The 9,450-nt window shown below is 48.9% G+C and overlaps 1 pseudogene; it reads right to left on the bottom strand.

Moving 5' to 3' along the window:
• Positions 1-6,235: 6,235 nt before the first annotated feature.
• LOC144157654 (uncharacterized) lies at positions 6,236-8,019 on the bottom strand (annotated as a pseudogene).
• Between the last annotated feature and the right edge of the window lie 1,431 nt (positions 8,020-9,450).

The raw sequence follows: 9,450 nt of genomic DNA, 5'->3' as shown, positions 1-9,450 counted from the left end.
GACTTAAATCCGCAGGCGGCAGCTCATCTGGCGATGTTTTTGATGTACATCGGTTCGTTATCGTCAGCGATCTCTTCAGAGTGCGAGGGTGGTACCTTTCGAATGATGGCGACGCTCTTTGACGAATTTGGTAAGTGGGACAGTTGTGCATCCATTCTGCAGCCGTACATACCACTTCGCAATGCAGAGATTTTAGCCGTAAATTCAAGTGGTATTGCCTTTGAAGATGCATTCGTATTCTTAAATGCATCGCTCATGACGCCATCACAATCGCTTGCGCAGGCTTCCACAATGAACCAAAGCACCACGTCACGCCATGGCGTGATGTGCACTGCCTTAGCTGCCTTTTCCGACAGGGTGATAGTCGATACCGGCAAACCACTAACGCCACCATTTGCGTGTACAAAATTTTTAGTGAGTATTATATCTCTCGAGCACTCAACGAACTAGCTACCAGCATCAAGAACCGCAACGAAGAAGCGGACGCCACGGCCCGTGTCCTCGTCGCGTGCCGGACCGAGGCGACCGCGTCTTTCGACACCAGCGGAGAAGACCAAGAACAAGACTGCGAGCCCCTCAGAGAATACAGCGGGATCCTAGCAGCCTACAGGGTAGCCAGGAGAGCCTTTCCGCCACCGCACCGTGAACTCACGCGCGCGGAGGCGGTGAGACTACGATAACTACAAACAGAATGTGTGTTGACTCCCACCCTGGCCTGACACATATGCCCAGAAATGTTCGCGGACACCGTGTGTAGTGTGTGCAGACGCGAACCCGCCACCCTCAAGCACATCATGTGGGGGGAGGGTGACAGTGCTGTGAACGCAGGGGATGCGCAGTGCCTGGATGCGACATACCCCGAAGAAGTGGGAGCGTGGTTACATTCCGAAGATCCAACAACACAACGCAGGGCCATCCAGCGGCTCGAGGAGGCTCTAGCAAAGCAGACGAGAAAGGGAACCTCTGCCCCGGTAAACGGGAGTAGAGGAGGCCGAGTACCTGACGCCTAGCCGGAGCCACAATCCTCGGGGTCTAAGCCCGGAACTATAGGGCGTATTAGCCATAGTTCAACGACAGGGATCAACCGCGCCCTGCGTGGCCGGAGACTTCCCACATGCCGGATACCAAATAAATGTTGTTTCTCTCTCTCTCTCTCAAAAGGATTAAGCAAGTGCCGATGCACGTGTAAGGGGCCCACACAGCCAGTCTATGCTTGGACACGTGCTACCGCAACCAGTGTATCTTGTGGATCGTGCGCACCAGACAGGCGTTACGAGATTACTCGTGCGCGACGCAATATGCGAGCTGCCCGGGCAGTCTTTATAACCGGCCTGGGCTCCGGGTGGGAGGCTTTTCTTTCCTCCTTGGAGAGACAGCTGCTGACGACTGCGCCGGACATAATCCCGCGGAGAGCGAGTGACGGAGGTGACCCTGCCATGGTTGGGTTTTCTGCAAGCACCCTCAGATTTTAGGAAGTCATTTGTGGCGCCGGTCTACCGCCATATTCTTGTAGCTGTAGGAGCCGCTGTGGACTGCAGCCGCCCTCACACAAGGTTCTTGACGAGAGCACTGACGACTGCACCTGAGGGCAGCAAGCGACGGCCATTAAGGCGGCGTCGCCGGTACTTCAGGAAGAACCACCCGGTCTGCAAAGAGGGTCCCAGGAGGTGAACTGCAACCATCAGGCATCAGGTGTTGGAAGTGGCAAAAATTCTGCCATGTTCTTGAAACACTGGTTCAGCGTACGCTCCTTCCCGCTAGAGCCAAGGGCGATCTGCTACTATGGCGCCTAAAGAGGTTTTGCAACCGGCTTGTGTGCAATGTTTTAGTGTTGGGGCCGTCGCTTCTTCAATGTGTTTGTTTTCTCTGTTAGCAGCGATGGCGAATGCAGATGACGCACATGGGAAGGTGCCCAGCATTTCTGACGTCATCAAAAACTGCCTCCTGCTGTTGGAAAAATGCACCGCCAGAACCACGTACCATAACTCCACTCTACGGAAGCTACAACGACCCGCAAGCTTTGCGACTTCTTGGACCACGTGGGCGTGTACAAGCAGCTGTCGGACAGTCGGAAAAGCCACTTTGTTAACAGAGTGCTGCCGCTTGCATTATATGGGTCAGCGGCATGTTCGTGGCGCCTGCAGGCCGAATGACAGACCTGGGACAAGTTCCTGCCTCCAGGGCATCAATACTATACAATCCATGACCTTTACCTTGAAACCCAGCATCCGAACAAAAGTCTGTCGGTGTATGTTCAAGGTTTACCAGACCTGTACCGCAAAGCAAACCAGCTAGCACCGGTATAAGAGCGCGTAGAGAGTCTTCTGGGAAAGTGAAATCCTCACTTTATCGGTTACCTTCACATTCGGAGGGTTTCAAGCAATTAGGAGGTGGCCAGACATGCGCGTTCTATTCAGGAGTGCTTGATCGCAGCCCCCGAGTACGTGCCCCCACTACAATGTGAGGTATTATTGGAACCCAGCCGCACTCGAGGGGTGGGACGCGCCGATCATGATACATGGCCTTGGACAGCCGCAACAAGAAGACCAAAGCACTACCCTATCCGCGCCTCCAACCACATAGGCTACACGGCAAGAGGCCACCACATCCCTGACGACGAGGGCAACGAGGCTATTGGCCATCCGGTCCCTGACGACTCGGGCTACGGGGCCAGAGGGTACCCCGTCCCTGACTATGGAAGGTACGGGGCCAGAGACCACCACAACGTCCCTGACCACGCGGGCTGTGGGGCGAGAGGTCACGCGGTTCCTGCCAACATGAGCTACGGGGTTGAGAGCCAGCTGGTCCCCGACGAACCCACGAATTCGTCGCATTTACGCCTTCGGGATAACGTGAACCTGGATTGTGAGCCACCTGGTGGTGTTATACTGGTGAGCCCACCCTGATACCCTCTGTTTTCCGAGTCTCAATTATACCAAGGTTCCTTGAACCAACAATAAGAGTCAAAGTACGATGGTTACATTGTAACAACACTGCCAGACAGCGGTTCTTGCGTTTCCCTTATTGGTGACTTGCCATACGAGGGCTGCCAAGCAAAGAATATGAAATTCAGAGATACCGACTTTCACTTCCGCAAGGCATCCAACAATGCAGTTGTGAACAAGAGCGCCGTCCGTCTACGTCTCGTCCTGGAGGGAAATTTGAAACGCAAGGCTTTGAAACGCAAGGGTTTCAAACAAAAATTTGAAACGCTTGTCCTGCACATGCCGGCTGAAGTGATCATAGGACAAGACTTTATTGCAAGGACAAGATGTTGCTTGACATTACCGCTTGTGGTCACAAGCTTGTTGCTGACGCGACTTCCACCCATTTGCGATTCTACCTGAGGGCGTCACGGTTATCACGGAATCCTCGGCCGCTGTTCGAGCCCAGCTGCCGTAGCCTCAGGAATACCAGCTGCAAATCTCATAAGGAACGGCAGTTCAGAGGAATTGGCTCGAGAAGCTTTTGTTGCAGCTTGCCACTAGGGTAACAGAAAAGCGTGGGAAACGACGGTGTAGCAACATTTTGTAGACACTGGCAACGCCCGCCCCCGGCGGTGCAATCCAAGCCCTCTGAGGCATCGGAAAGGAGTTGTCATTGATAAGACATTAGGTCATATGTCCAAAAACCGGAACTTTCCGCCCATCCAAAAGCCTGTTGGCATTTCAAATGGTGCCCCTAAAAAAACAAGAATGGGTCGATTTGTGAGGATTACCGCAAACTTGATGCGATGACTGTAAAAGATGCCTACCCTTTCCTGTCTATTCTGGAAATCACCTATGCAATGTCTGGTGCAAGGTACTTCTTCACTACCCTTGGCTGTTTTTGCGGCTGTTTTCAAATTGAAATACACCCGGCCGCCGCGCAAAAGACGGGGTTCACTTGTCAGATTGTTTTTTGAATTTATACGCATGCCCTTTGGTTTAAGAAAGAGCCCAAGCACCTATCAAAGAATGATGGACAGCGTTGATGGCGACGCAAAACCCGAATTCGCCATTTGATATTTGGATGAGTTGACTGTGTGTTGACGCTCATTTGAAGAGCACATTGACCTTTGCGTTTCGCACTGGAGCGCACGCACTCTGACTGGATTACGGGTCATCCCCATAAAATTCAGCTCGCTACTTATACGATTGACCTGTTTGGCTTTGCGATGGTCTTCATGGTGTTCTTTACGCTTCCGATGGTCTGTACGCTTCACGGCGTCTAAATAAAATGTCCGTTGCAAGAAAATAGTGTTTATATTCACTGCACTTAGTACAACGTGAGGAAACATGGAATGATGAGGGGCCCTTTAATGACAATTCATACTATCTCGTACAAATGTACTCGCTTGCCTAATCCAGGAATATGCTTTTCGATCTAGCACAGCTTGCAATCCTTCTGCCGAGAGATAGGCGAGGAGGAAAGGGAGCCTTGGGGGGCACACGTGTCACCTCCTGCAAAAGCGCCCGGCACCGAGCAGCGGCGCGATAGCGGGGGAAAATATGCAACCGCGTGGAGGAAGAGCAGGAGAGAACGGAGACGGTCCCGGAACCTGTGTTGCCAACTGGCGGGGGAAGGCGAGGAGGCCGCCGCCACAGTAATAGGCCCGCGCCACAAAAAAGGCCAGGAGGCTGCGTCCGTTGCAGAGCGGTGTGCGATAGAGGAAGACGAAAATCCAGCTTTGGTCGCTTTTACAGCGGCAAGGCTCAATCAACGCCGTGAGCGAAAGAATATGATGAATTGCTATTTTTCTCAACATGTCTGTATATGATTGCGAAAGCACGCATTGACAATGGCCCTAGCCTGGAGAGTGAAGCTTCCGCTATCAACTAGGGCTACCCAAAGCTAAACTCCAGCATTTTTCGTTGTTTGTGCCATGGCACCAGATCTGTTGAGATGCCGGGATGTAGAGGCAAACGAAGGTCCTTGACACAGATGATATTGCCACGACAGTTAGCCGGTCCGCTACAAAATACTGCCTGAGCTGAAGTCATAAAGAGCTCGACACATAAAATTGGGGGGAAAATTTTGGCCTTAAACTCAGCGCCTTTAGGGGCTGAAGCAGGAGGTAGTGGTTAGGTGCGTTTCAGTTGTCCCTGGTTTCGCTCTTTGTAGAGCTACGTTTGTGAATTCAAGTAAAACCTCATGGGTGATTGTTGTCGGTGTCCCTTAAAGCTTCGCCTTCATACAGTTTCAAAGAGTGAGTTAGGGCATTTTTTTCTTGGTCGCGCACTCCCAACTGCTGCTCGCTGGCACCTTGGCTGCTCGCCACTTACCCTCACACGCCTTGGCGTAGCACCTTCCTCCTCCACTTCATGAATGATAATATTATTTCTGGCAACGCTCAGGGGCGGATCTAAACGTTTGCAAAGCCTCGACCCCAATCTTGCAAACACTACGTGGTTTGCGCTGGAAGAAAAAAATCAGAACTGTAGTACATCGCACGTGGGCAAAGCGCCCGTCCAGTACTGTCTTATTTGCCAAGTCCTCATGCTTTCTGCTGGTTGCGATGTTTTCTCTTCAGCGCCACCCTAGGGTTCTACGTGACCGTTGGTATCAAAAGAAAACTTCCGCGAACAAACATCGCGAGAGCCAATCGCCTTATCGATTGAGCTACGAGTTCATGCTTAGACGTGGGAGACAGAGGGTGCACTCTCCGAGCAGATGTTGGGGTTTACCCGCTTGCACATGATAGCGTCACGCAACCTAATGCGCCGCTGTGTGCTCCGCCTACAGCGGCGATGTAATTAAGGTGGTAGGCCACTCAAAAACAATATTTTTTTTAAGAGCAGCCAGCGTTGAAAAAAATTTTTCCTCAAAACAAGCATGTCTTATTTAACTTACGCAACCATTTACAGTTCCAACTATTGAATATATATTTATTGGGGGGTAATCTTTGTCAAAAATTGCATTAAAAGTGCTAGCCCGGCCAGCTTTGATAGCTGAATAATGGGTGGCTTTATTCATTAAAGCTTTAAAATTTGTGTAAATAATGGCTGGAGCTATGCAGTGAACTAGAATAAATATTATGCAGTAAATATCAAGGAAGTAATGTTAAAAAACAAAAAAACGGAGAAAAAGAGCCAATTTAGACTGAAACTGTTTGAGAATTCAGCTGTGAATTGAAAAATAGTCCATGGATTTCTTTTATTCTAGTTCACTGCACAGATATATACGTTGTAAATGATTGTGCAAAATTTCATTTCGAAGTATACGCTGTGAAATAAGTTATGAAAGTTTGCGTCGCATCATTTGGAGCAAATTGTTATTTTCAGAAAAACGTAAACAAAGATTTCCGAGCTTGTAAAAAGTGTCACAATCTTCGCATGCAGACCTAAAATGCACCAGATTCATAGCTGGGCCCTACTGCGGAAGCATTATAGTCTCCTTTTGCTCGGGTGGCTGCTCGTCTTTTCTTCATGGCCTGTTTTGTCCCATCCGTTGACTTGCGTTTAGCATTCTGCATGCGCGGGTGATCCCTGGCAATGCAAGCTTTCGTCGTGTAGTACCCTGGTTCTCTGCCAGCTTGCCTCTGGATATCTAGGATGCTTAAACTGCCATTAATAAAGTGTGCCGCAGCATCATGCAAGGCAAACATTACTGTAGGCAAGCTTACCTAGACCTCTTTGTGTGCTCGCTGCCATATTAGACCATTGAAACAGTCATTAGCATTTTGCGTCTTTCCATGCAGGCAATTCATTAGAAGTTCATCAGAGCACACATCGCTGTAGAAAGTTTTAACTTTGTTGAGCACATCATTTGGAGGTCCTCTTTTGTGTACATATTTTCCTTGGCCGAGGGCTTCGACCGTTTGGTATCCGCAATAGCTTTTCGGTCTAAGTGGACATAGGCCATGTCTCGGCTGCTTGTCGGGAGAGCTTCAATGAAAAAGACTGGCAAGGGTAGCCTTTTTCATTGCAGAAAGGTTCCCCACATTAGCCCTTATGGCGATGCCATAGTAGTTTTGCAGGCGGTGAATGAGGGAATCAGTGAGCTTTCCTTTACCACCGAGTCCACGCACTGTCTTCCTCAGTTTTCTGAGGCGGCAGCCAACACGCTTTTGGACATGCCCAATGCATTCTAGTTTTTGCACACTGTCGTTTCCCTACATGTCTTTCACAGCGGCATAGCTCTTGGAATCAGCATCGCCGTAGTACTGCAGGTACTTCAAATCCCTTTTGGCTTTCGCCCTTTCAAATATTTGGTATAGACCAACCGTCTCCATACTGCCAGCACTTTCTTCATGATTTGCTTGACAGGAAGTGTGGTTTGCCATCCATTCCTGGTACGAAGCACTATCTTGCCTCAACTTGCTTTTGATTTTAGAAGACTTACACGATCTAGAAAGAGCCTCAACATCAATAACCTTTCCCGTGTCAACAAAAATCACAGACACACAACCATTCAAAGATGAATGGCCACGCTTCTGCCATGTGCCATCACCTAAAACACCACACTCGGCACTCCCCACAACACGACGAACTTCCACAGACGCATCAGCCATCGACTTCGACGCCACTTCTCCTGCGGCTGCAGAAAGCCGAGATGACAATTTGTCGTAGGCGGAGTGACGTGGAGGAGCAGGCATGTTCATCAATTTGGAAAAAGTTTTCGCACCAGCGTGCCCTTTTCCGAACTGGCACGTCGCGTAAACCAGACGTAAATTGTTCTCATTGGCACGACCCACCTTTCTCGACGTATGAAATGGGCGCTCGAACCCACAGTCGGTACACACGACCGCAAAAGCCGAGGATATCTCTTGGTGAGAGCGTTCCTCGAGATTCAGCGTTGTGTCCATGCATTCGGAACTTGCCAGTGCTGAAAACACTGAAGAAAGAATACCAATGTCCATTATCCTGTTCCCTTGGAGCGTAGAATTCTGTAGCGGAGCCTTGTACGCCTTCGTTATGTCCCCAAGCTTCTTCGCGGTTGCCGAAATACCCCGTCTGTGTCAGCAGGCAGCCTGGTCGTCGTGTAGCGATTTTCAGCAAACTTGCGCTTCCCCGTGTTCTGTGTTCTGCACTTACCCATGCTGGTCGTAATATGGTCCAGGTGGCCTAAGAATACAGCCTACTAGCGTTGACACGTGTAACAAAGGCAGAACGAAGCCTGACGTACCCTGGCCAAGGCAACAACAAAAAGACAAAAATTCCGACGAGCATCGTGCGTCCCCCTTGTGGCTGTTTTTAGAGATTGACGAAAACTTTTAAACATATTGTTGTATTTAATGACGTCCTCTTATATAACAGTCACAATAAAATGCATAAAGTATTTTGAATAGCATCAATATAGACGAAACAACACTTACTTTCGAAAGCGATTTATTGTAACCGAAACCACAGTTGGAAATGTGGTTTCGGTTTCGCTATAGAAGTATAGGGTATAGAAAACTTGCTGTAACTCGCAAACTAATGACGATAGGAGGATAATTTTTGTTGCAACATATATGTGAATGTTTGGACGTGCAAAAAAAACCTAAAAATTGATCTCGCGAAAAAAAAAGACTTTTGAAGGTGGCCTACCACCAAGACCCTCACACCAACGCATGTTATCTCATTTCTCCTGCGTCTCTGCCGCCGGTTTCGTCGCCTCCGTCAGTGGCGGCAGTCATGAAAGAGAAGTGAGATCGCCTAACACCGCGTTTGAGCTTCCTTTACATGTGATTTACCAATTCGCTTAAACCAACAGTCCTTCATGGATTACGCATTTATTTACCGTTAGCAAAGAATGTCTGTTTGAAATAATATATCGTGTGAATAAATAAAAAAGTTGAATTGGCTCACACTTTTGTAGATGCACTTTTACTCACGATATCATTATCTGTAAAAATTTCCAGAACTTAGCTGACGGAACAAAGGGGTGGATCCGCGGAACGGGGACACATTAAATTTGACACAAACCCTGTAAGAGCCATTTGAATCTGCATTCGAGTGATCAGTGAAATAGTGGTAATGAAGAGAAAATACATTTGCGTTTTCTTGTTTTATTTAATTCAACCACTTTTTAGAACACACTCTTCTGGCGGTGTGGCCATAATCGCACGCAAATCCTTAGCATGCCACCCTGCCACCTTGAACACCGTCCTTGAGGCTGTAGCCGTCCGCATAATAATATTTAATAGGTTGATAACGGTATGCTCCATCTACATCTCTCCTGATCTTGCACTTCTGAGCTCTGAATTTGAGGCGCTGGTCGACCAGCTGCCCGAACCATAAACCCTAACAGGCGACTTCAATGCACACAATTCTCTTTGGGGCTCTTCTCACTCGGATGCCCGAGATCGCCTGATAGAGAAGTTTATAACATCATCTGGAGCATGCCTTTTCAACAAGAAACAGCCTACATACCATAACATAGGACAAAACACATACTCAAATCTTGACTTGGCTATTGGTTCGGCATATCTCTTTCCATGTCTTGAGTGGGGTGTGGGAACTGACCCATATGGCAGTGACCACTTCC

The sequence above is a fragment of the Haemaphysalis longicornis genome, unplaced genomic scaffold, assembly GCF_048455015.1.
Source record: "Haemaphysalis longicornis isolate Haplotype H1 unplaced genomic scaffold, Haemaphysalis longicornis Haplotype H1 scaffold_10, whole genome shotgun sequence".
NCBI lineage: Eukaryota > Metazoa > Arthropoda > Arachnida > Ixodida > Ixodidae > Haemaphysalis > Haemaphysalis longicornis.
The sequence above is the reverse complement of the archived record's forward strand: the minus strand, read 5'-3'. Positions and strand labels throughout refer to the sequence as shown.